This window comes from Psittacula echo, assembly GCF_963264785.1.
Source record: "Psittacula echo genome assembly, chromosome: 5".
Classification (NCBI taxonomy): domain Eukaryota; kingdom Metazoa; phylum Chordata; class Aves; order Psittaciformes; family Psittacidae; genus Psittacula; species Psittacula echo.
The window spans coordinates 39362887-39390319 of record NC_137739.1 but is presented as its reverse complement, the minus strand read 5'-3'; the positions used below and the strand labels follow the sequence as shown (position 1 = coordinate 39390319).

General features: G+C 48.0%; 1 protein-coding gene across 4 annotated transcripts in view; it reads right to left on the bottom strand.

Moving 5' to 3' along the window:
• HRAS (HRas proto-oncogene, GTPase) overlaps window positions 1–27224 on the bottom strand; it is a 52183-nt gene extending 24959 nt beyond the window's left edge. For 3 of the 4 annotated variants that reach the window (XR_013956915.1, XM_080618579.1, XM_080618578.1), the window contains exons 1-2: window positions 26833–27224; window positions 4116–4183 (exon numbers count right to left, since the gene is read on the bottom strand). The gene's annotated coding sequence lies outside the window, so the exon portion shown is untranslated. The remainder of the gene's footprint in view (window positions 1–4115; window positions 4184–26832) is intronic. The other variant, XM_080618580.1, reaches the window with a different exon arrangement.
• Between the last annotated feature and the right edge of the window lie 209 nt (window positions 27225–27433).

Here is a 27433-nt window from a genome sequence, read left to right as displayed (position 1 = left end):
AGAAGCCCGTAGACCATAAATGCTGCTATGTTTCATTTTATTTCCCTCCAGCAGAGATGCCCTGCTGGCAGAAGTGGTCTGTAGTCCTCTAAGAGAACAACGCTCACCTCAGCCTTTTACCACGCCTGCAAGTTGGGAACCCAGCAAGTCCAGGCTTCTGCATTTGCTCACGCACAAAACTATCCCAAACATCACAAAATACAGCCTCTGAAGGAACCTTTCCAGCAGCATGAAATGCCACCTTTCATTTTCACTCAAGGATCAAAATGCTGATGTTCTACACGGCCTGCCAGCCTGAAAGAAATCAGGGAAACGAGCTCGGCAAGCTGATGCTCTGTTATGAATCACAGCCTATCCAATGCTTCATTTTAATCTACTTGTTGCTTTTTAAATTAACAAGTGGGCTGCAAATGCAACCCAATATGCTTGTTGTTGGCTTGCTGGCTGTGTACCCCCAAACTCAGACAATGCAGGCCACAGATGAAAAGAGAGATGTGATAGAAGTTGAAAATGGTGGCCCTGCTTTGGAGAAATGACTTGTATATAATAAATGTCTTCTATTAGGAGAAAAAAGGAAAAAAACCCTAAGAGGAACAGGATGGCTTCTTCCACATTCTGCAGGCTCTTCAAGACCTGAAAGAAGAGGCAGCTTATCCTAAGAAACCAAGTGCAAAAATATTGCTCCAGAGGAAAAAAAAAAAAAAGATAAGGAACGACATCACGTAGGAGGCTCAAAACACAGGCATACATTCAAGGAGAGCCCTGGGAGGAAGAACAGCAGAAAGCTGTGGGCAGGTTTAAGGCACAGGCAGGTCTGGAAGAGAGGGACTGCCTCTCCATAGCAGCCATAGACATGTCCCAGCAGCAAGGTGCAAGCCATGGCTTTGCAGAATGCAGAAGGTCTTGAACAGGCACGGACGGGTTCTTGCACCGAGCCCAGCCCTTGCACGGTTTCCAGCTGAAGCACCTCTGGCAACGCAACCCCTCTGCCAGAGATGACCCAGCTGCAAAGGATTTGTGAAGTCCTTGCTCATCTTCCTGCTCCACAAGAGATGGAAGGACAAACGAGACGGTACCATCCTCACCAAAGCTGCTGCCTGTTTTCTGCTTCCTGGTTCCTACTTCAGCTGCAGGTCCATTTACACTGTCCTTGCTTTCCTCTCCAATAATAAATATTCTTAATAAAGTTCTTTGCTGCCAGCGTACTCTAACAAGAACAACCGGTAGGCAGCTATGCCTAAACCACCCAAAACAGCAAACAGACTACACAAGTCAGGAACACAAACAAACCAGCTACCCAAGAGCTCTCCCTCTGGATGACGTTATTGCCCCCCCCAGCCAATACAGGCCACCAAAATTACTATACTCCAAAGAAACATTAGGAGGCCCCTTACCTCAGGAGCTTATAAACCAGGACTGCTCATTGCCTAAGTCTCCAGCATCATGAACATGGGGAACAGCACACCATCAGGAAAACTCTGACAGGCACTGGGATTTGCTTGTGAATCACAGCGGGATCTTCACCTCCCACCATCACCATTCCACCCTTCTCCCTGAAAGCAAGAAGCCCATCCCACCATAGTCTCTGCAGGAGAACCAATCTTCCAAGCTAAGTTCCACAAAGAGAAACCATGCTGCTCTGCAGGTTACCTGTGCCAGTCCACGGAAAGGTCTGAAGGAAACAAGCAAGCAAACGGTATGTGCCACCCCAGTGCTGAACACAGACCCTTAAAAAAGCCACAAGCAGATAGGAAAGAGCACCTGGGCCAGCACCTGAATAACTAGCTGAGCTCCCCTTTGGAGAAGTTATTTTTAAATCATGCCCATGACATGTGATGTTAAGTGCTGTCTGACACTCTAGATGAGCAAGAGTGGTCTGCGTAAGGGAAGAGGAGCCTGCAGTTTTGCCCGAAACCCTGGTAAAGGTGGATGCATGATGGCATGAACACACCACAAAGCAGGCTGGGACAACAGGGGACGACTAAATCAAAACTGAGCTCTTATCTTGCAGTCAGGACTTAGGATCTAGTGTTGACTCTGCCAGCGCATGTGGGAACGCGGCGTGGGGGAGGAAATGCTCTCGCTGCCGACATGCAGAAGACTGCAAACTGTCAGGGCTCCTCCGCTTTCGTCTCCTCTCCATCTTCCCAGGGCCGGGAAGGTGGTTCATGGGCTGGGCTGGCAGCTCTCCACCTCACTCTGGAAAAAAGACCTCTCCCAGGCCTCCCAGCCCGCTTCAGAGAAACAAATAAAGAACAAACTCTGTGCAGCAGAGAGGCCAAGGCGGAGCTCAAGAGGCAGCTTTTAACCTTCCTTCGCATTAACGTGCCATCTGCAAACACAAAGCCAGCATGATGTACCTTGAGCATATGAAGAGATGGACAGATACCCTGGAAACAAGACCTACATTATAGATGATATTAACTATAACTGCTAAAATGTGTGGTAGGTAACCACAAACCCAGGCTCTGAGCAATCTTTTGATTTGCTAGACTCAGTACCAAATTGCATTGATTTTCCCACAAAATATAAGGCACAATGAAGTAGAAACTTGGACCAGACAAGGATGTAGCACCAGTGTAAGTCGATCTCTGTAATTGCAGCTATTAACAGGGACAGAGAACATCAGGCTTTGGGGCAAGTGCTGCCCAGTAATGGGGTAGGATTAACAGAGATGCTGTCTCCAGGCTGGTTTCCTAAGGTACCTGATTGTCTTCTGCCTGGTCCACTTGGTTGTGAAAGGAGCAGCCACAGGCAAGCTGCCAGGGAAAGGTACAGCCTCTCCCAGGACCCATCAGTCCTGCCATCATGCTACAGCATGTCACAGCCACCTGGCTCTCTGTCTGCTACAACAGCATAAGGGACAAATTCAGATCTCAACACTTGAGCTGCAAGAGACGGGGCACCCAGTGCTAGAGCTGGGGGTGGTGGCTATATGCACGATCAGAAACACTATCCTCCTCTTTGTACAGACAGGCAAGGGGATGCAAACAAGCCAGGGGACTGGCCCAAAGTCATCAATGGGCTGTAAAGCTGGGAACTAAACTCAGGCAACATGACTTCCCATCCAGGGTCTTCACATGAGACAAAAAGCTCTCAGTAGAGGTTTCGGATGAGAAAGCTGTTGGTCTCTGCTGGGTCTTTGTGTTGGGCTGTCAGAGCTGGCAGCTCCACCCCAGCCCAGCTTCTCTGGACAGAGATAGTTGGGTCAAGGTACATCAAGTGGGAAAGCACAGAGTAAGAGGCACCCTGCTCTCCAACTATGCTAATGAAACCACAACTGGCTTGTGGGCACAGGCAGCTGGCAGAGAGGAGGATGATGCTCCGATGCACAGATAAGCAATGTGAGATGCTGGTAGGGCTGGGAGCAGAGGGACATGGTGAGCACTGATGCTGTTTTCCCCGCTCAAAGCCCAGCTACAAGAAAGGAGAAAGCCACTGGTATAAGGTGGCCTTGTGTATCATTTAGAAAAAGCCCAGTCCCAACGTGAGCACTACCAGTGAGTATCGGGCCAAAAAAACATACCCCATAATCAAGAAATGCATTGCCCCTATGAGATTTCCATGCTCCTCTCCCTCCCCATCCTTCCCTGTCCATCCAAAACAACAGCTGACACGGAAACATTACGAAGCCGGTTTCAGGAAATACATCCAAGCCATTTTCACTGAAAAGAATTTGCAATGGAAACAGGTTCGGCTGTTCGGCTTCCTGCTTGACTTAAATCTTGACACATATATAATTTTACAGCAAATAAATGGATAAGGAAACAGGGTATTTGCATCTAGAAAGTTTAAAGAATTGTTTTGACAATGCTCTTAGGTTTTCATTTTTTTCTTTTAGCATTTAATGGATAAGGGACTTTTCAAAAGGCCAGGTTCTGGAGCAAAATAATATTACATGAGTATTGGTAAGCTCTCGTCTCCAGAAATAAACCAGTTCACACAGCATATGCCCTATTGTACTACCGCTCCTGCAGCAGAAAGGTCCAGACAGCAAGCTAGAAGCATTAGGATTGGGTGGAAAGAAATGGAATCTGTTGGCCAGCAGCAGAAAAGCAGACAAATTAGTTTGGGACAGGAGGAGCCCAGTCTGCTCCTGCCCATACAGCACTCACCCTCTGGATGGCTAACCGGCCCCACAGAGAAACTAGGGTCCTCTTGTCTGGGGATGGCTCAAGTCCCCCTAGAAGGAAAAGAAACACAGAGGAAGAGTGAGAAGGCTCCCTCTCTGCAGGGACAGCCAGCTCTGGGTGGGTTGGATTCAGACAGGCATATCTTAGAGGACCCTTTCTTTAATACCCAATTTGGCTCCCCCAGCTTCCCTGGACAGCACCTAGGATTTGTACTGAAGGGGAAAAGGAGAGTTAACCCCCACCCATCCCTTTCACATATGCTATTTCACAGGCCATTAATCATATCTTCTGAAGTGTTACCTTTTCCAAGGAAAGGTGATACAGCATTATTTTTACCCTCATTTTTCCAGACAGAAGGTAGAGCAGCACAGGTGCAATAGCATCACCTCCACAGGCTAGCTATGCACAGGGGACAGTACATCTTGGCATGAGGGAAAAAGACTGAGCTTTCTTCTTGCCTTTGCATTCCCAATGAGATGCTGATAAAAAGCTGCCCATATAGTTCATTCAGAGATGAGCTCAAAGGAACAGCTTGAGTGACCCCAAACAACCAAAATCAGATACTTCCGAGAGTATCTCTTTTATTAGTAAGCCATTCAATTTACATGATCAAATGTAACGATCATCCTCCTACATTCATTTGGCCCTTGCAGCACCCTTGCAGACACACACCCTTATCAGCAGACCAGGGATGATGGGGAAGGTGGCACCATAGCAAAAAGGAAACCTGCAGGGCTTGCTTTAGCAAACGTGGGAGAAGGAGCTGGGGAATATTCATTACAAAAGCAAGAGATGGGGCATCTTAGGGAGCCAACAAGGAGGCAGCAGGATGACAAGGTAAAAGGAAGCGAGCAAGCATCTGCTGCTGGGACCCCATCCCTGCTCTTCTTCCCCTCAGGACACATTACTAGCAAAGTGACAATGCTGTCACAAACATGAGTATGCATCAGTCATTACGCAGCAGATATTCAGGGGCACGCTGCTTATTTACATACTCAGCAGCTGCAGCCTGGAGGGATGGGGACACTGAGGATGGCTGGCACAGAGGTCTCAAGAAGACCTCCAAACACAGCCCTTCAACAGCCAAGGGAAATGAATTCATCACAACCAGTTCTGAAGCCAGACTTAGCCAACCAACACATTGTGTATGCAATACAGAGCAACCGTCACGCAACACTGACAGAAACAGAGGTCTGAAGGTTAAGACATGAGATTTAAGTTTGCATCAGCAGACTTTGTTAAGTTTGGGTCCTGGATTACACAAACCTCACACTGCTGCTTGTGCTAAATCTCAGCCACTATAGGCTTGCTAATGTGAAGCTTATGTCCCCTCCCTCTGCAGCAGTCTGGATTTAAAGAAAAAAAAACCAAAACCCAAGCAATGTTGCTGTAGGTGGGTTATTTAAATGCGTCACTGTCACAGCACAGACCCACTGCAAATAAGACTGAAGATGTATACATTACAGCTGTCCATACTGAAAAGGGATCACTCCCCCTCTTTTGGCTCTGGAACAAAAAGACAGTGCACAGGGACTCCTCTTGCCGGTCTTGCAGGCACCACAGCATGGATGCAGAAGAAAGGCTCCTTCAACTCTGTGTAGCCTCCACCCAGGTTCATACACCCCACTCCCCAGGAACACACAGTGCAACAGATCAAGGAAAGAGTAACCACCCAGCGATGAGGAACCCACAATTGACTTGCTGATGGTCACACAGGAAACTTATTGGTGAAGCTGGGGATTTCTGCTCCCTCATGTTTGAGCTTTTGCCACAAGACTGTGTGTCTCATCAATGGCTGCAGTTGATTATGCAGGGGACAGCAGGAGACCTACTTCATCACCACCATCACAGCCCCCAGCATCTGCTGGCAGACCTGCACAATCAGCACAAGCAGGGGCGGTTTCCTTCCAGAGCTTCCTTGGGAGCCCACAACGACAACGACATGCGGGATTTGGGTGGGCTCGCAGCCAGTGTCCACAGACAAGGGCTGAAAAGAAACCACAGAAAAGCAAGACACCAAGCCTGTGTGAGATGCGGCTCCAAGTCAACACTGAAGCTTGGCAAGCGGATTAACAAATAAGCAAAGCCTCTGAGAGCAGCAGAGCAGATGAGGTCCCTCTGATAAATGCCTAAAGGTTAGGTGTAACTGCACCTAACGTCTGTGGGTCCTGAGGGAACTGACGGATGAAGCTGCCCCACCATTATCCATTGTATTTGACAAGTCATGGCAGTCCAGTGAAGTTCCTGCTGACTGGAAAGGGGGAAACATAACCCCCATTTTTAAAAATGGAAAAAGCAAGACCCAGGAAACTACAGACCAGTGAGAGTCTCACCTTAGTGCCTGGCAAAATCATGGAGCAGATTATCCTGGAAGCTATGCTAAGGAGCATAGACAATAAGGAGACAACTGGTGACAGCCAACATGGCTTAACTAAAGGCAAATCATGACTGACAATTTGATGGCCTGGCCTTCTACAGTGGGGCTACAGCATTTGTGGATAACGGGAAGGCAACTGACATCATCTACCTGGACTTGTGTAAGGCATGCGTGACATCCTTGCCTCTAAATTGCAGGTATGGATTTGATGGATGGACCAGTTGGTGAATAAGGAACTGGCTGGACGGTCACACTCAAAAGAGTTGTGGTCAACAGCTCAGTGTCCAATTGGAGATGCGTAACGAGTGGTGTCCCTCAGGGATCGGAGTTGGGACCGGTCTTGTTCAACATCTTTGTCGGTGACAGGGACAGTGGGATTGAGTGCGCCCTCAGCAAGTTTGCTGATGACACCAAGCTGTGTGGTTCGGTTGATACGCCGGAGGGAAGGGATGCCATCCAGAGGGACCTCGACAGGCTTGAGAGGTGGCCAACACCAACCTCATGAAGTTCAACCAAGCCAAGTGCAAGGTCCCACACATGGGCCTAGGCAATCCCAGGCACAGCTACAGGTTGGGCAGAGAAGAGATTCAGAACAGCCCTGCAGAGAAGGACTTGGGGGTGTTGGTCGATGAGAAAATGAACATGAGCTGGCTTCAGTGTGCGCTCACAGCCCAGAAAGCCAACCGTATCCTGGGCTGCATCAAGAGGAGCGTGACCAGCAGGTCGAAGGAGGTGATCCTGCCCCTCTACTCTGCTCTCATGAGACCTCACTTGGAGTATTGTGTGCAGTTCTGGGGCCCCCAACACAAGAAGGATGTGAATCTGTTGGAGCAAGTCCAGAGAAGGGCCACAAAGACTATCAGAAGGCTGGAGCACCTCTCCTGTGACGACAGGCTGAGAGAGCTGGTGTTGTTCATGCCCTGAGCTTCAGGGATGACAACTCTGTGGAGAAAACACCAAGAGTGTTCATTAAGTGAATGGACAAGAAGATATGAGAGAGCTTGGACATGAGCTGCCAACTGCAAACAGAAAGAAGAAAAGCTTCAAGTCTCTAAACAGAGAGAGAGAGAGAATGTCTTTAGTAGGACTAGTCAGCCAGAGACTAGCACCTGACCACAGCTGGTAGCATTCTCACAAGTACCTGGTGACCAGACACAGTTGGTACTTAAAACACCTACAGACAGGATTTCACCTTATTCTCCAGCAACCTGGTTTCTGAGAGTATATGAAGAAAGAGACCATGCAAAGTATACCCCAAAACATTTGTGGCATGCACTGGAATAGTCACAGTTTAGGGAAAAGTAAAATGGGGCAACATCAGCCCACATCAGCCCAACATCAGGTGCCCCTCAAGATGAAACATCCTTTTGGCAGGCATGGCAATGCACCTCCACCACAGACCAGTCTCTGCACAGCAAACTCCAGGCAAACCCTATGCAGCAGCAGCAGCAAGAAAAGGTCACACATGTTGGAGAGGAAAAAAAAAAACAACAGAAAGAAAGAAGGGACTTTTGAACTCTGAACTGTAACACACTGTAATTACTGTAACATAACTTCATTTGGGCAGTGTTAAGTGGCAGCTAGTCATCAAAGACGTAGGGGATTCTCACACAGCCTTAAACTTTCTTTCACTCTTTCCAGTGAAACCATCTTTGGTCCCAGAGCAGGGTCTCATCCTGCCAGACGATCTGCAAAAACAAAACCAGGGGGCTCCTACAGCCAAGTTTCCACTTTGGAGAATTTCTTTCTTTTTAACTCTGGATTCCCTGCTGTCCATACAACACCCAAATCTTTATGTCCTGAAGGCACTGACTTCCCTAACACCCTGCAGCAATGAGGTCCCTAAACTATAAACATCACTTCTTTTTACCAGGCTTCCCATTTTCTTCCCTGGGGTCCAGCCATCTCTCACTAGCCTTTCAGACTTTGTGATCCTGCTGCCCAAGCACAACTCTGCAGTGATGGCGAAGGACACACTGCAGAGACACAGCAGTGTTCACTGGATTTATCCTTGGACTTTATACAGCCCATGCAAACAGTTCTGCATCTGGCCTGAAAAAAACATAACCACAAAAGGAAAACTTAGAATTCCAAAGCTGACTTCTGACAGCCCTAAGTCACTGTGTGCATGTAGTATGGACAAGGTGTAAGACTTTCTTAGTTTCCCAAAGGAAGGGAGAGGACAGCCCAAGCTGAGGAGTCAGACCAAACATGCAAACCCCAAAACCAAGATCTGACTTCAAAGGATCACATTAAGGAAAAGGTAAAAAGCAGCATCCCTGTAGTGAAGCCACTAAAGCCAAGATTATCAACACCGAGAACTCACTTGGTCTATTTTAATTTTCAGTCTTAGCCCACTTACCTCTCTCAGCATCTTGACAAGAGCAGCAAGGTAGACTGACATTTCCTGGAAAAGGAAGGGTTAAAATACACCTTCACTCAGCCAGGAGGCACAGAGAACATCCACAGAGCAGCTATGAAAGTCAGCAATCATAGCAGAAGACGAAAGGAGGTGACCACATTGTTTCCTCCTCCCTGGAGATCTGGCTGCCATGAGGCTTTGCACATGGTGCTGGTGGACTCTTGACACAGAGAACTTGTTCCTGGGATCAGCAGCTGAGTGTCTTCCCGGGACCCTCTGCTAAGAGGCACAAAACATTCCCTCCTCCTTTCCCCTACCACTGGCTCCTAAGTAAACACAGAGCCCCCCTAAGGAGTTTCTACAAGGGGGGGCTGACAAAAATCATCCTGCATATGTTATATAGCAGCCTCTGGGTTCACCCGTCCTAGTGGAGGTGCAGGCATCTTAGACAATTCTTTGGAATCACAGTGGAGGAACTGCTGCAAAGATCAAGCTGACTCATGGTTCTTTGACTGTAGCTTAAAGTATGATAAATAAAACAAAACGTGAACATCCCTTCAGCCCACTGGGAAAAATCCAAGCATCTGCCTGAAATCCCCCAGCATGTAACAATAATATCATGAAAATAATTATATTTTCTACATTCTATTAGATTGCAGGGATGGGAAGATCTGTTATATGACCTGTATCACTCTGCAAATAACCGATTGCTGGGAGCACTTCATGCTATCACCCTTTGCCATCACCCCCCGCCACCAACAAACCAGCCCTGACCTTTTATTCTATTGGTTACCACTGTGGTCAGCATCTGCCCTCACAAACACCAGCAAAGACACCAGAACTAAAGCTCTGATACTTAAGCCATGATTACTGGAAAGGCGGTTCAAAAGTGGACTTCAGGGCACCAAAACCCATCTCTCAAGCTATGGCAAATACCACACCAAAAAGGCTCCAGGCAGACCTGATGGGACAGAGACGGGATGTGCACCAGAAGACCACAGTCTACATGCTGGCTCAGACTGGTGGCTGCATTGCTTCTCACACCTTCAGGTTTTTTTTGGTCTGTTACTACAAGAATGAATTGCAAGAGCTATGAAGTCACTGTTCAAGTGGTAGGAGCCTGGGTACGATGTGTTCTGGGGTTCCTCTCAAATTCTGCTCACCCATACTCAGAAAATCTGTCCATGGTGCCTTGGCTGACTGCACAAGACTGCAAGAGTGTTTGGGTAATACTAAAGGCTGTTAGGGGTTTTCCCTCCTCCCCCATTAGGGTTTGGGGTTTTTTCTCCCTCTCCAGTGGTTAGGAAAAAGCAAGCAAGAAATGAGAGAGGTGATGTGAACCAGCACTGCTAGAAAATGATACAGTCTCATCTGATGATGCAAACTTTCTAGCTCTTGTCACGACACGCTCTGCCTTGTGAACTTCAAGTTGGACTCAGAAATTACTCATAAGATATGGAAATGATTCCCCTGAGGAAACAGTCACTAGAACTACTACAGAAAGTCTTCACTTTAAAGCAAGTGGCTCTTTCAGAGTTTTGGTGGTGGGTTGGTTTTGTTTGATTTTGTTCTTTTCCTTAACGGGAGCAGAGAACCACCACAGTATCTACAGTCAGGGGCTCTACTTTATGGGTTCATTTATCCTCAAATCCTCAGCAGGACAAAATTCTCCTTCCCTGGGACAATAAATTCAGAGATTAACCTTGAACTCTGAATGTTCACAGTCCTGCCAAGTATTGTGAGATCTCGAACATGATCACGTGCCTTCACAAGAGCCTGGTGGAGAGACAAGCCACCAGTGAGATTCTGGAAAGGGGCGATGTGCTGATAAAGCCTCCCTGCTTCATCTGACAGCAGTGGAGGTCACCAGTGTTGTTTCTCAGGGCTCCTAAGGCACACACAGCAGTTTCTCACTCTTGGACGTCATTCACACTTAACTGCTGCTTGATTTCCCCCTTCAAATCCTCTTGTTTTCAGAAAACATCTCCCTGAGGACCATGTGTGTCCCTACTATGAACCTTCAAGGCCAGAGCATGGTATAGCTGGTACTGGAGGACTACACAGAAAGAAAGCACTGAGCTCTGAAAGCTGCAGTTTGTCAACTTACCCTCACAATCCATCCTTAAAATCTTGGGTAAAGGTTGTCTCATTCTACATTAATTCCCTCTGTCAGAGGCTGATTAGGGTCCAGGATCTGGACTCAAACCCCTGCTAAACACAAATATTTTATCACCTCATATAATAATTTTTGCCTTTCATCTGCACACCTAAGATAAGACCAAGAGCGTGTAAGACCTGCACTGAAGAAAACTGTATTTGAAGATAACATTTCATACCCAAACAGATATCTACCATAAAGAAGCTGTTTCAAGTGGTGGCTGCCATTCCACAGGCTTCATTTGCCTTTACTTCCACATAGTTTTTGATCCAACTCAGGATATGCTATGTCAACTCAAACAGGAAATCTGACTTAAGCTAACAGTCAGATCAGATACCAAAATTCATGTAGTTGGCTTTCCCCATTTCCTCCTTTAAAGACTTCCATTTGGCTGCAAGCTCTGAAGAAGACACCAATGTGACTGGCCAAGATCACTGTGAAACACACAGCTGGTGGCCCAGGCTGAGTTTTATAGGGTGACAGCTCCTCCACACCACTTCAAGTAAGTGTTTCCTTTGTTCTACAGTACCAAAGGAATCAATGCTCTCTGAAGAGCATGTTTAGAGAGTACTCTGGAAAACACAATGAATCACAGACTTCATGAGGTTTACTCAAAGCTTTGCTGCTGTACCTAAAGATGAAGCATGCTCTCCACATCTAGACTTGGTTTTGAACCTGTACTAAAATGGAGGAAAATTACCCTCTGAAGGAGCAATTTTTCATCCAGTAGCTCAGACGAGAATGTGCCTGAGTATCTGTGTGAGCTGTGTCAGTGCCTGGCACAGCTGGGACAAGCACACTTCATACAGCCCTCGAGATAACGCTGCCTTAGTTGAACAAGGCAGAGAAAAGATAGTTATTTGCAATGCATCAGGTTCAGATTCCTTTGACATCAGGCTGTGGTGTGAGCTTCGCTGCTCTTGCACAGTCTGGGCAATGATACAAAGGAGAAAGGCAGGTCTAGCATCTCCCAGCCACCACTGAGCAAGTGTGGGAATGCAGCAAGGAAGAAGGACCATGAGACTCAGCTGGGCAGGCATCCACTTCAACCAGACCCAGCTCACAGGGTGGGTACACCAGCACTACAAACCTTGCCTTGCCCACAACAGCCACAATGCCAGCGGACAAAAGCTCCCACAACCTCTCCAAAGGTGAATGTGCAGCAACGTGTTGCTTCTTAAGGAAAAAACCACATGCTCGTTTCAAAGTAGCCAGCTGGTGAGGAACACCAACAGGGAGAGGGGAAAAAAAAACCAAACCACCACCTAGCACCACTTCCCCTTCTTTCTCTCACATAGAGTTGAGAGGCTTGTATTAATTGCAAGCTTATATTAATTGCAAAGCATGAGAATCTGAACAAACACCCTCCTTGGGCAATCGGGGCCATCCCCGGGAAAATATTTGCATCTATGGGATGTGCAAGTTGTGTAACCAGCAAAATACCAAGGCAGATAAGGCAAGGACCTTTCACTAGGCTCTACAGAGACACGATCACAACTCCATGATGCTGACTCAGGCTAAGACAAGTTGCTTTAATATTCCCTGCCTTGCTTTAGCCTTCACAGGGGAAATAATACCAGCTGACTTCACATCCAGTCTGAAGCTACTAGACAGTATTTGCAGAGCTGAATCAGATACCCAAGCAGCCTTTGGTGGAGTACAGGAGGGAACTGGGACTCCCTGCAATGGGAGTTGTCTTCCCACCCTAAAGGGAAAAACTGAAGGAAATTCTTGGTGCAACAAGGCTAGCTCTGCCCTGGACATGATATGCAACTTTACGGTATTACACAATCTCCCATGCCTAAGGCTTGATACTGCCTTGTCTGCCTAGGTTTCGGTATACGTATATTTCATGAGGGAATGAGGGAAATCAGTTAGGAAGGCCATATAGTTACAAAAACTGTGTGAAAGAGCCCGATGACCCCAGTTCCTCCCACCAGCTTTCAAAGACCCATAAATTGGCTTGGTAAACAATCAGAACAAACAGCAGAGTGACAACACTGCACACCTCCCAGACTTATGAACTGTCTCCTGTTGACAAGGCAGCAAGTGTACCATTGGTGGCAAAAAAACAAGTAAAAACCACTGTTTTGCCAGAGCATACCCGACCAGCACCAGGCCAATCGCAGCAGAAAAGCTGGTACTAGAGCAATACTGCCACTGTGGATGGGGCTCAGTGTTTTACCCATGAATAACAGAGCACAGCAAGGCACTGCAGGTATAGTATTGCGAATGAAAACCCTGTGTTAACATCTCTGCCTTTCTGACTTGTTTCTGCCATGTGAAGGAGTAGCACAAGGAATTACCCTGAGTAAGCAGGCAAAAGGGGCAGGCACGCGGCCACTTCTCAGTGCCACTGATGATGCACTTGCTGACCAGCAAGAGAATACATGCAGCAGAAGTGCCGAGAAGCTGCACCAACCTGATGCTGTACCAGATGCCTCTCTGCTGGGATGTTCTTCAAACACAGACATTATTTATTCTACCATAGCTCAGAACAGAAAGACAACCAGGAAAGTATCAGAGCAAGATGTATGCCGTGGCCCTTAACTACAAGGCCTTGCTATACCTTTCTTCCTGAATTAAAAGCCTCCTGAAGGTTTTCATATGCTCTCCCTGGCCCTCTGTCACCTAGAAGTACAAATAGGAAAATAAAAAATGCTTGGGGTGGATATGTGTAGCCAGGAAAGACAGCAGGGAGAGATCAGATGTGTTGTGAAGTGAGGAAAATACACTATATAATGCAATATAAGGAGGGGATTTTAGCTTTTTCTGTAGCATGGTTATGTGTTCTTCCCACCTAGTGTCAGCCAGAAATTTTCCCTCTAATAAATTCCCTGCTATTGCAAAATTTGAGGTGACTGTAGTGTAAATAGTAGACTTCCACAGCCTCTCCAGAGCTAACCATCATTTTATGGGTGCCTGAACTGATGGGAATTACAGCATGAGTTTTGCTAACAAAAAAAAGTGGGGTACAAAACTAACTCTCGGTTTTCTCTGGGGTTCTAGGATTTAATGCTGACTGCACAGGCATGAGACAGAGGGTATAGAGCCTGGCACAGCACCCTCTCCTGCCAAGCAGGCTTGCAACCAGCTGCCAGCACAGGGACTCAAAGGCTGACTTCAAGCTCTGCAAGCTCTTGCTGTGGACAGGTTTTCCACTCCCGAAACACCCGGGCATCACATTTCTGCCATTGGGCTAATTCTTCCCCAGCAAAAGGCATGATGGAACAAGTGCTCCCAATCAAAGGGGAAACTCAGCCAGGCAAGAAAATCCTCCCCGGGCTACCAGGCTTTATTCCTTCCACTCGGCTCAGCTCTGTTTTTCCAGTTCTTTCAAGAACAGCTCTGGATCTCCTCCAACCTGCTCCCTGCAGACCATGCCAAGTTCTTCAGAGCAACCGCAAAGGTTCAGCTCAAGTGGGATACAAAACTACAGAAACTTGTTCCATCACCCCCAAAGTCCCATTACAGAATTTAACAGCACTTCAGTTGTTAGGTAAAAGCTCTTTTTCCCCTAGTAGAAAGGATTTTACCCATCAAGCCTGGAACACACAGATGTGCCACCCTTGTAGAGGCACCACAGGACTCCTGCTATTATCCATTAATCCACAATGTGAAGCCCCCATGCTCTTGTCTCAGCACCAAGTTTAGAGGTCTCATGTCTTTCCCCACTGCAATACAACAGGACTGCTGTTCAGGCACATGCACAAGGTCAGGAGCTCCACTCCTTTCACTTGGTTAAAATGCCCCAGAGCTGGGATAGGTTGGAGCTCTATTCTAACACCTTTGCTAGAAGCACTTCTGAGAGGTGTTTAACTGTGTCTTCCAGTTGCTGCAGCTCTTGGCCAGAAAGGAACCAAAATGAAGGGTAGCTTATTGACTAAAGGAAGAGGCACAGGGATTCATCTCACCTACAAGAAAGATGTCTCCGTGAAAGCCTACCATCCACAGCCTCTTTACCATCAATGAGAACATTTTCCCAATTTTACCAACAATGAGAACATCAGGCACAATGTGCCTGACCTGTTTCAGCTATCTATCTGCATTAGGATGAAAGTGCTTGTTTCCTCTGCTGCCTATACAGGGGGACTGAGGGTAAGCATCTGGGATATTATATGTCAGCACCTGGACAGGTGAATTGCACCCTGATGATCCCCATCTTGCACTTAGCTCATCAGCTTTTCAGAAAGGGACTCTCACACTGCACCTAACATGAAAGCACTTCAGTTCCCAAGGCCCAAAGATAAGGCTCACTTCAAGTTGTAGATGAGAGGCCCATGCCCTTAAGTATCTACCACCATGAAAACTTCGCAGTATTTTCCCTGTAACAATATTCCAAATGTATCCCGGTTATTTTGGGGGCTAGCTGAAGAGAAGGCAGAGCTGCAGGTCTCGACTTGCCTCTGTGTCAGCAGGAATAAAAAGAGAGATGTCTCAGGCACCAAACACTGTGTGCTGTGAGAACAGCATTGCCTTTGCAGGAGAGCCTGCAAAGCTCACTTCACGCCCACCAAGAGATGCCCCACGACAGGCAGACAGGGATGCACACAAGCAGCAGGTCTAGGCAAGGACACGACAGAAGAAAGGACAGAGCACCCTGAGTGCACATTTATTCTAGCAAGGGATTTAAGGTTTACAGACCAACCTTGAGGATTCTTCTCTTTTTCATGACTTCTGATATACAATCCTTTGGGGCAGGCAACACTGAAGCCTGATGCAGACAAACGCAAAATAATGAGTCTAGGGGCAAGAAGCCAAAGCAGACAGTACACATTAAATGGAGCTGTCATGCTGCTAGGCCAGGTGAGAGATTGAGGAGCTATTCTAAGATTTGTGAAGACCTTGTGCTACAGAAAACAAGAAAATTAAGCTCACACAGGGACTGACTGCAAGCAGGGTAACTTCCCTGACAATAGGATGAATGAGCAATAAGTTACAAAGGGCCCTCAAATCAAATGGGGGGGAGCGCGGAAGAGAAGCAAGCATGGAAGAGACTGCATGACATTCGCCCACAGTGGGACTGAGCTGAAGGGTTCAGAAGAAAACAAGAAGTTCAGATTACCTCCTGAAAGGGTAACTTACTGGTGGCAGGGTTTTTTCTTCCACCCCACAATACAGTTGTCACTGAGTTTGCAGGCTTCTGCCTCAGATTTTACATGTTACTTCTTTGCATCCTAATCCTAACAGACACTTGCTCCCACTGCCCCCGCAGAGCAAGCCATGTTGAGAAAGTGTGACTGATGGTTGTCCACCTCCATGCATCAGCTGCCAGTCACATCCCAGTTCCATAGCACAAGTTGTTTGGTTATTTTCATCTGTTTTGTTGGTGGTGGCTTGTTTGTCTGGAGTGGGTTTGTTATTGTTGTTGTTGTTGTTTTTCCTTTCTCTCCTCCCCTGGGATTTATTCTGAGATTGCTCTAAGCTGTGAATTGAATAAACTCATTCTAGATGCAGACTTCGAAATAAAGGAGATGAAAACCTGAACTGACCTGAGAGATGCTGTACTGTCTCCCAGCCCACGGTCACTGCAGTTAACTCAGTTCAATCAACTTAAGCAGGATTTGAACAAGGCCTCATAACCCTGCTGCAGTGCAACTGCCGGGTCTGCCAAAACCCACATACTTAGCAGCATGCTCTGAAAAAGCCTAGCCCTCTGCTAGGCACTCAGCTTCCCACCTCTACATGAGGAGCACACTTCAGGCAATGCTCTTCTTGAGAACCCTAAATAGGGCTACAGCAGCAACTACACACCTCTTTCTTCTCAAACTACATCTTCCTCTCAAACTCACACAGGCTTTCCTTTGCCTTCTCAAAAGCATCCTGCAACTATCACAGAATCAGCTAGGTTGGAAAAGACCTTTAAGATCATCAAGTCCAACCTTTATGGTGGACTACCAAGTCCACCACTAAACCGTATCACTAAGTGCCTCATTTACATGGTTTTTGAACACTTACAGGGACAGTATTGCACCGCTTCCCTGGGCAGCCTGTTCCAGTTCCTGACCACCCTCTCAGTGAATTGCCTTGTTTTCCTCTTTAAAAATTGCAGAAATTGCAGGCCAGCTTTACACAGCTCAGTTTGCTGTCACCCATGGACTGGTGTCTACAATACCCAGCTACCTGCCCTGGACCTTTAGAAGTTCCCAGCCAGGGACTAGAATGCACACGGACCTGTACCCTGTGCCTTACGTGCTGTAATCCTCTACCTTTTCTCCTGCATCCATTTCATCACTAAAGCTGGCCACTACCAGAGAGTCTTCCCTACAACCTGCCTGGGAGAACCATCACCAAAACCTCCCTTGCTGCCATAGCAAGGACACAACAACTGCCCTCATCAGAAGACGTGAACAGGCTACAGCCCCATTAGAGACAAAGAAGGAAGATGATGAAGCTAAATTCCAGGAATTATACCTCCGCATCGGCATCCTCCATAGAGAGTTTCACCTGAGCAACCTCCCATCCTGAACAGGTTTATCATCCCCTCCATGACTGCTCTGAATTACCCCAGAGGTGACTGTATTTCAGCAACAGATTAAACTGTCACGATACATTCCTCTCTACATTGCTTTGTTAAAATATGTGAGCTCTGGCTGCCAGAGAATTGTTTTGGAAAGATTAGATTAGGTGCCTCGGAAACTGCTTTGAGAAAAAGTAAAGGGCTGGGGTTTTTTGCTTCTTGAAGAAATCTACCTTTTTTTCCTCTTCCTCCCCCTTCCCCCAGAAGTTTTTTTTAATCATTAAAGACCTGCTCAAGTAACTGCATCTTGGGTTTTTGATCTTTCCCCAAAACGTACCAAGGTTCAGGTGACCAGAAGGGAGATGGCTCGCTTTGCAACCACCTGCCACCAACACAAATTAAGACGCTAAAGCCCTCTGGTATTCAAATCAAATCTCATCCCCAGGGGTGCAACACCTCTTTTCAACTGCCCAAATTTTCCTACCCACAACAAGCCAAAGTACTCAGTTTTACCACAGGACATATATCCACTTCTACAGATACAAGCCCCACTTACAACCTAGAAGACTTACACGGGAAGGACTGCTATTCCAGCCCTCCACCCACATTACTTTTAAGACTGGATAACCAAAATATTAAAACAGGAGACAAGACAACCCTGCTTGAAATTATAAAAGGAAACAAAATCCCACCTTCTCAGGGGTCACTGTGATGAGAAAGCTTTTCCCTCATTAGAAAATCAGATTGACAACGCATCAATAGTTGGGTGCTGAATCTTCTGACCCTTATTGGTTACCAAAGGAAGGGGAAAACCGATCTTGCTGTCAAAGCATCAGACTAGGACAGCAATTTCTGTTCTCAACTCTTCTCCAGGCTCCTTCTATTAACATGGATTTCCATTCCTCAGCAACCCAGCTGTAAAACAAGAGGTCATCATAACGCTTCTCCTTTCCCTGCCCTGGCTATAGGCAGATACCCGGGGCAAGGACACGTTACCCATGAGTGGTAAGAATGATAATATCTAGCAGCAAAATTATGGGAAGGAGCAAGAAGAAAGAGAAACTCATGGATTAACTCACCTTCCACAGACAGAACTTGGCACTTGGAGTGCAATTTCTCACTTCCTAGCAGATATGAGGATCAGATGGGTCTGAACACTTCCGAAGTTGGAAGAGGGTGGTTACTTGAGACATACCCCGCAGAAGTAGAACAAAGGTGTAAACTGATGTGGAGGAAGCATTCTCTTCTTAGTTGTACAGATTAATGTGTTCATTGTGGAAGAAATGTGGAGCAGAGGACATCTTGTCTGGCAGCTGATAATCAGGTGCAGTAGTTGTGGTGATCAGATGACTAATTATTAAACAAATGTTATTCAGGGTCTGAAAGGCCTAGCTTTCCCCCTTGCAGGACAACTGCCCAAATTCTTGACTGGCCTGGCAGATAGGAAATGATCTCAAGAAGAAAACCATGACAGTAGCTGCTGCAATCAGCTAAGTAAGACCATTTTTCTTCTATCTCTATTCTCCTTGTGCCTGCCACAGAACAGGGAGAGAACTGCTCTCACCCCACTAAGACATTACCCTGTTAGACTCACACTGAAGGACTGCTGATACAGTCTATAGCCCCATGGCAGGAGGACTGAAGTGGGCTTAGATCTACGCTGTGCCTAGGGTCAGCCCTGAGATTCTGTGGGTTGTGGTGGGGGTGCTAGCAAACCAATCTTTTGGAAGCCAAAGTTAAGCATGCTCACAAAAAGCACTTTGCTCTAAATAACCACTGACAGTGGTTTATAAAATCTGTGTGCTCCAAAGCACCCTCCATCCTCAGCCATCTACCACAAGTCAGAATGGTCAACAGGGAAACAGCAACATTTACAAAGCAGCCAGCTGGTGTGCCTCCCAGTCCAACATCAACTGCCTGTGACTATCAATGTGTGTGCTCAACAGGCCCATGCAGACCACCATCGGCACACCAAACCCAGGCTCCGCTCTACACAGCCCTACCTCCCTGCACAGTCTACAGCTCTGTCTTCTTGCTTTCCTCAAGTTTTGGTCAACATTGCTAGTTTGTGGAATGACTTCAGTCTCTGAATGACCAACTGACATACAAAAAGGGACGGTATTTTCAGAAGACAACACTTTTCACACTTGAAAAAGTCTCTGATTAGGTGCCCGACTTCTTTAGCCACTGCAGGGATCAGAACAAAGACTGATCTAGCACTGGATGACATGTCTGTATTGACTTTGCAAGCCACTCTCAGAAGTATGACTTGACGTTGCTTCTGTGTTGGCTTTCTGGAGTGAATATTGTGGTTTTCGTCCCTTCTGCATAAGGAACTATGGCACAATTGTACCAACTGTACCGGATGCATCTCGCACAGGGATCACCCATGAGATTTCCACCCCCATCCACCCACCTCCCTGCTCTGCCACAGATCCAGCGAGACCCTACACATGCCCCTGTGCCTATGAGCCACACCAACACACAGCCTCCTTGCTTCTGTGGAAAAGCAGGAGCCGAAGCATTTTATCAGATCTAGGTCTGACTCTCTCGTGCCTCTGTTTCCCACCTTCACCGTGGTCAAGGTGGTCACTTCCTTCCTCTGTGTGTGTTTTGACAATGAATACCTTGATGTTTCAAAATTCACGGAGACCACCAGAATAGCCACTGAGTTGTCAGCTGCAAATGAGTATAGCAGGATGGAGGACATATCTGTACTCGTAGGAGTCGAGAGAGCAGATCTGACTTGAGTACAAGTCACAGCCACTGCGTCCCCCAGCAGAATGAGGCAGAAAGCAGAGCAGGGATTTAAGCTTATTTCCTCATCCTCATCCATCAGCAGCTACACTGACTGCCACATGGGAGGTCACACCACCAACCAGCACAGCAATGTCCTCCCAGCCTAGCCCCCCAGCACTTACCCTCATACTCCCTCCCACATCAGCATAGCAAGAAGGCAGCACATGCTTGTCGAAGCAGCTCACGGAGCAGACCACTTGCCCAAGGCTGCTTGAGTGGAAAGTGGGATAAGCCCTCCAGAAAAAGCTGGCTGGCCTTGTACAATATCATGCAAATCAGGAAAAGGCCAGGGGAAACAAGACTGGGAGAAACCTTGCATGACCAAGGTTACACTATAAGGTTATATATTCAGCCTCCGCACACAAGCCAAGGAGGCAAAGGGCATGCGTGCGTACATACGCACACAGGCAGAACATACATCCTGCTTTCACCAACGTTTGCCAGGTCTGCATGCTACGGAGAAGAGAGTCGTGCTGTCCACAGCAGGAGCTTAATACAGCTGGACCCAAAATGAGCCACTGCACCAAAAGGCAGATCCAAGGGAAGACAATGGAAAAGTTAAAGGACCAGCACACATACAACCCAGCATCTGTCCCATGTTTACCTCTAAGTGATGTTTTATTTACTTATCACACTTAGCTTTACGTTTTATCTATTTATCATACCAACCATAGCCTGGTTTCTCAAGCCCAGCCGTCTCCTGTCTCTGGAGGATGAATTCTAGCTCCCCAACATCTCATCAACTAAGCTCCCCAACATGTCATCAGCAAAGCCAGTTGCATGGAAGGAACATGGATAGCACAGCCACTACAGAAATGCAGGAGCTAGTGCCACACTAACAGAACCGCTCAGGCTGCTGCAGTGGCTAGCTGGGGCAGGACGAGGTACAAAATGCATCATTTGCAAACTCAGTTTCATACATTAAAGTTTATTTTAAACACATGGTTTGGAGCAGGCTGAACATAGCTGGATGCAAGCCACAGAACTGCTGAAGACAGCATGGAGTGCCAGAGCAGACTCAACAGCAATACTGGAGCAAGCCTACATGACAGCAACCTGTTACCCCAACAAATGGCTTGATGAACAGAGCTCACTTCTCAGCAAGCCTCTAAACAGGATCCCAACTTGCCCAGGGGACAAGCACTTGCCAGCCAGACTCTCTTTTGGAGATTTTTCACCAGTTTGCTTTTCTCAGATCCTGTGCACTCCCACTGTCAGTCGGCCATGATCCAGCTCAACCCGGACTGGCAGGATAGCCAACGCTCCACTTTGCACAACAGCAGCCTCCACAATGCCTTTTTCCACTGATCTGCTCACATCTCTTCCTGCAGAACCTTACCCAGTAAGGACAGGGCACCCCAAAGCAGACCCCACTCAGGACACCAGCATCTCTCATTTTGCTCCCACTTCCCAGCTTTTTAGATCTCACTCTTCTCCTTCTCCCACTAAGAGGATGACATCCTCTTCATTTCACAGGCCACAGCTTCTCCCTCACATCTGCTGTTCTCTAAAGGATGCTAAACAAGCAGAATATGTACAGGCATCTTCCCAGAGACATTGCAGCAAAGTCTCTGTATTCATCAAGTTACTGCTCCCACACATGCACATCTAAACTCAGCTCCACTGGCTCTTGAACTTAACTTACATATGAGCAGTCTGATCTGTAATGTGTTTAGTTATGCAAAAGAAGAAATTCACGTATAATTGGGCCCACAGCACTACATTATGAAAGCACCTTGGCTGCTGCTGGTTTTGCATTATCAGAGTCCCCCTCACCCAGGATGTGCTACCCTTTTTAGCAGATAGGCTGGATCAGTGTCAGCAGAAGAGGAGAGCCCAGTGAGATAAAGCAACCAGCTCAGCCAAGACCAAAGATGCAGCCAGGACTCCTGGATTCATGCTCCTGCACTTTAACCACAAAGTCACCTTTCAGCACAGCAGTGAGCTGTTCACACTGCTGTCAGATGGGTACTACTGGCAGGCTGCACGTTAAGACAGCACAGAAAAACTATTCCCTCTGTAGGCATTCCGGCCATTTTGCATGTGACACAGCAAGCTGTAAAACCATATTCCAGCACTGAGAAGTTGATAACCAAGTTTTGTTTTTATTGAATAGGTCATAAAACAATGCTGGTCTCATGTTTTAGACAGGCCAAGAAATAGGTGGCAACACACACAATAAACCAGATCACCTTGAAGCATTTTCCTCTGGATATCTGTAATTATAAACCAAACAGCTTTCCTCTCTCCCTGCAGTAAATTATTAACAGCAACAGAATATTCCTCTTGGCCCCATCCTCCCCAATCAATTTTGCTTCACAACAACGTGCCGCCTGGATTGCTCGCTGTGTCAGTGCACCCAAGCGTTATCCAAAACATTTCACAAGACAGAGAAGCACTGTAACTGTTAACTTCAGTACAGCAGAGACCTTTCCTTATGCGTACGAGAGGGCATCATCACGTAATTCCCAGTACTTAAAGCAGACAGCTATGACATACACAGCTTAGCTCATTCACTGCAGCAACATCACTGCAAACCATCAATGGAGGCAAATTATGCACTCTGAGCACTCCCATCACACTCCTCTGGGCTGCCTGAGCTTTATTGCCCATGCATAGCAATTTCCTCCCCTAAAATACAAAGTTTTCTACTCCTTTCCTTGTTTTTGAGAATACCCTCCCCTAATTTCATCCAGGGATAAAAACCAAAAACCAAGTCTTCTCCATAACAGCACTCTCATTTTTGAGACTTTAATCTTTGAATACTAGATCTAAGCTGAGTATTGTGACTGCTCAGTCATCCATGATAACCCACTCACCTCTTGCTACCTACCCTCATCAACCTGACATTCACACAGACTCTGAAAGTAACAGGTGAGCCAGAACACCTTCAAAGCACTCATTTGTTGTGCCCTACTGAAAGATAGATACCTCCTGGATGTAACCCCAGAGGGAAGGAAGGAAGGATGATGCCAACAGGAAAGCAGAACTGCCCAGCAGGGAGGATGGGCTTGGTCAGGCAGCAGATGGAAGCAGGCTGCACACAGATACACAACCAATGAACAACACAAGGTCTGCCATCTGATCCTAGTCATTTTCTTAGGATACAGTCAAATTCGCTTTTTAAAAAAGACATACGGAGAGTACAAGCAAAAACGAGAGCTGGGAAAAAACTCCAGAACTGCAGTAACACCCTTCCCTGCAACAGCCAGAAAACCCAAGGAGAGTCAGAGAAGCATTACCACTGAGCAAACATCTTCATACTCATATGCAGTTTGGGTTTAGTTTTAAGTTTTTAGGGGTTTAAACACATACCAGGTTTAGTTGAGCTGGCTGTGGAATGTTCAATAAAAATCTCCACTAGAAAGGTGGAGAAAAAGAGGAAAATTTGTTACTTAGACTCAAAAAGCACAGAAAATACGTTGAAGAAAGAGACAGAAAAAGAATCAAAGGAAAACCATGACACAAAAGAGAAAGGATAATACAAGGAAAGGAAAAATGAAATTAAACAGATACTGAGGGCAGTCAGGAAAAGATAAACCATGAAAAAATGAAATGAACGCTGGAAGGGAAAGGTAAGAGAAAGAGGAATGTGTTATGGCAGAGCAGTTTAACAGCAGTTGGCAAACAGACCACCTGTTTAATATCATCCATATTTGTCAAATAATTTATTTGCTTAATACTCCTGTGGTCCTCAACCAGCTATAGATCTGATCAAATATAATGTCATAATATATTATTAGATTAATACAGGTAAAATTCAAATATATTAAACATTTTTATCTGCTGCTTAATAAGCTCCGCTTTTAAGCTTACACTCCAAAAATGTTCAAATAGTAAGCTGATAATAAATTACAATTAAATAAAGAGTGATGAAGCACAATCATTTTGCTTTGCCTAGACCAAGTACAGCATCATAACACATCTCAAAAGACAAGATGTTTCTACTGCTTCCCTTCATCACCCTCCCACAAGGAATCCCTCTCTGCGGGCAGTACTTTTTTGTCTTGGGTTTTATTTTATTATTTCCCCCATATTCAACTTTTTCACTCTATAAAGGTTTTTTCCCCCAAAGAAAACCTGGGGAGCTCCAAGGGCAGCCTAGCAGGAAGGTAAATCCAGCGTGCACCAGCAGCAGGAGGGGAGGCAGTAGGTGCCATCTCCAGCCTGTAAACAAATGCTTATGCTTTTTGAGCTGAGCTTTGCTCATCTTAAAGGGAAGTTAGGGGAAAGATGGCCACGTGGACAGGGATACCTCAGCACCTCTACCATCACAGGGGAAAGCTCTCCCAAGTACCAGCAGCCTTTTCCAAACCTCCCTAAGAGAACTATGGAGGGAAAAAGGTCAATCGGCAGATCTTCAGCCTGGTTTTTTTCCCCTCTCCGGCCCAAAAAAGGAGCCCTCTTGAGTCCTCAGACCATAGGGTGAAAGCAACCAAGGGAGGCCATCTCTACACAGCTGGTAGCAGGCCTGCCAGGGAGCCCTGTGAAGCAGCACCAGACCCAATGAGGAAACTGTGGCCATCACTTTCTAGGCCAATGTCAGAGAAACCTGAGGTTACTGCCACTGCTGATCCACCTTCATCACTGATGGCAGCCAAGAACCAAACTCACCACTGGAGAGAACCACACCAAGGGTAACACCTTTGGGCCAGAAAAGTGCCCCTCCGGTCATAAGTCTGGTTTAAATATTACAGTGATAACCCAAACTGAGATAATTAGTGCTAATTACAAGATCATTTTTATGTAAACACAGAGGGTATCAGCATGCACACTTCATCTCTTTTTAATTAAAAGAAATAAGAGGTTCACTGAGACAAAGAAAAAAGAAAAAGACATGCTGACAGCTGCCATCCCAAAGCAGACTTCTGCAGTGATAACACCCATCAGCCTCCAGACCCACCAAGGAGACTGAACAGAGAAATCAATCAGCATCAGCCTTCCCGGTGCTGAAATGAAGCAGTTGGCATGTTATTAATCACACAGGGAAAACGTTTGACGAGAAGGACTAGACACATGGATTCAAAGTCATGGCTGTGTTACAAACTTGGGAAGATCACGCAAATCACCAGCTGCAAAATCAAAATACTTTGGAGCTCTGCAAGGATAAACACATAAACACAGTCCTGACCAGAAGAAACCAATATCCACCACACAGCTCTCTACCAACTCTTTAATCGAACCCACACAAAGCCTCATGCGCTTTTCTCTGTTCAAAATCAGATCCTGCTCCAACCCACACAACCTACCCATGCCAACCAGACTGGGGTACGTTGCAACAAAGCCTCCCCAGGAGCTTGTACCCCTTCTGCATCTCAAAGACGTACCCAGGAGCAACTTTGCACAGCGCAGGCTAAAGAGACATAACTAAGGTAACTGAGATAGTCAATGGCTTCACTTGTGTCATGGATTGGCTTGGGTCAAGCCATTCCTGCTGTACCATCCTGTTTCCAGCTGTCCTAAGCGCTTCTCCAGCCACTCCAGAGTTCACCAGTCCTCTCCAATTTCTCATCAGCTCTTTTGTCTCCAGGCATGCTCCACTGCTTGAGGCAATTAAAATGCATCCCCAACCAGGACCCGTATGAGCCAAGTGAGCCACCAGATTCACCCACCCCAACCTGGCCTCTGTGACACCCTTGGACAGCAAGCAGCCTCCGCACACCTCAGAGCCCAGGCAGTGTGCATCCCTGGGAGGAAGGGAGGTGTCACCAGCTCCGCAGAGATGCACACACGCAGGAACAGGGGGACCTTGCTCACTTGCTCACAGATGCATGTACCTGTGCTTCTTGCCACCTGCATGCCCCCTCCACACCTCACCCCTGGCCTGCTGATGCCTGGCACTGACGTGAAGCTGATCTCTCCTGGGGTGTGCTGCTTTGACCTGGGGGAGCCGGAGCCTGGCAGGCACTTGCTTTAGCAAAGGTTGGGGGTACAATGCTCTCCTCTGGGAGCATCACAGGGTTGGCATGAGGGATGCAAGAGAATGAGGGAAGGCAGCTGCAGGGAGCTGCAAACTGGAGGTGCAAGGAAGAGGAGGGAGATGGGGCAGAGAGAGAGATGCAGCTTAGGGATGTGGGGAAGCAGGAGAGTAAGGGGGAGAAGGAAAGAGGGCTGAGCTTTGGGATCGGGGAGAGGGCAAGAGTGCAAAGGGGGTGCAGGAAGAGGAGGGCAGGGGATAGCGGGCAGAGAGGCTGCAGGGCAAAGGGGACGCAGAGGCTGTGCCTCGGCGGCCTGCCCGGGGCTGGGGTCGGCGCGGGCAGCGCCCAGGCAGCAGAGTCATGGCGCGGCAGGGCGAGCAGGTGGGTCTGCGCCACCGCCCCCAAACACCCGCGGGCCGCGCCGCCGCCTCCCTGGGGAACGGCAGGGGCCATCCCGGGCACGGCGGGGGTTCAGGCTTCCCAGAAGGTGCAGCCGCCCCGGTAACAGGTGGCGGCGGCGGCGGCGCTGCCGGCCCGTCCCGGCCAAGCCGGTGGGTGCTGCCCCTCCGACGGCGCGTCCCACCCCTTTCCCCCAGCTCCAGCCCCGTCCCCGGCGGTCACTCACCGGCTCGTCCACCCCGCCAGGCGGGATGCGCGTCCTGGAGAGCGGGGCGCGGAAGTTTAAAGCAGAGCAATAATATTGTTTATTTTTTTCTTCCAACGGAGGGAAATCAAACAAGACGAGGAGCTCCCCAACCAGGCTCACCTCCCTCCCCCCGCCCTCCTCCCGCCGATCCGCTCCGCTCCTCCTCGCCCGGCCCGGCCCTGCCCTGCCGGGGGCTTCAGCTGCGCGTCGGCCCGGCGGCGAGGTGAAGTTTCCACCGCGGTGGCGGAGGCTCCCCCGGTGTGCCGCGCCCGCCCCGCATTGGCACGGGGCGCCGGGGCGCTGTGCCGCCGCCGCGCCCGGACAATGTGCGTGCGGGGGGAGCGCAGCGCAGCGGAGCGGGAGCGCGCCCCGCCGGCGGCCGCCGCACACGCCCAGGACACACGCCCCGCCCACCCACCGCTCAACGGTCGCCCGCCGCCCCTGATAGGCGGCCCCCGCCGCCACCGCCCTCCGGGTGGGCCGCGGCGCTGTCAATCAGGCGCCACCGCCCGCCCGCCGCGGCCTGGCCGCGGGGCGGTCCCTGGGGCGGTGGCGGGTGGCTGCGAGGGGGGAGGGTGCT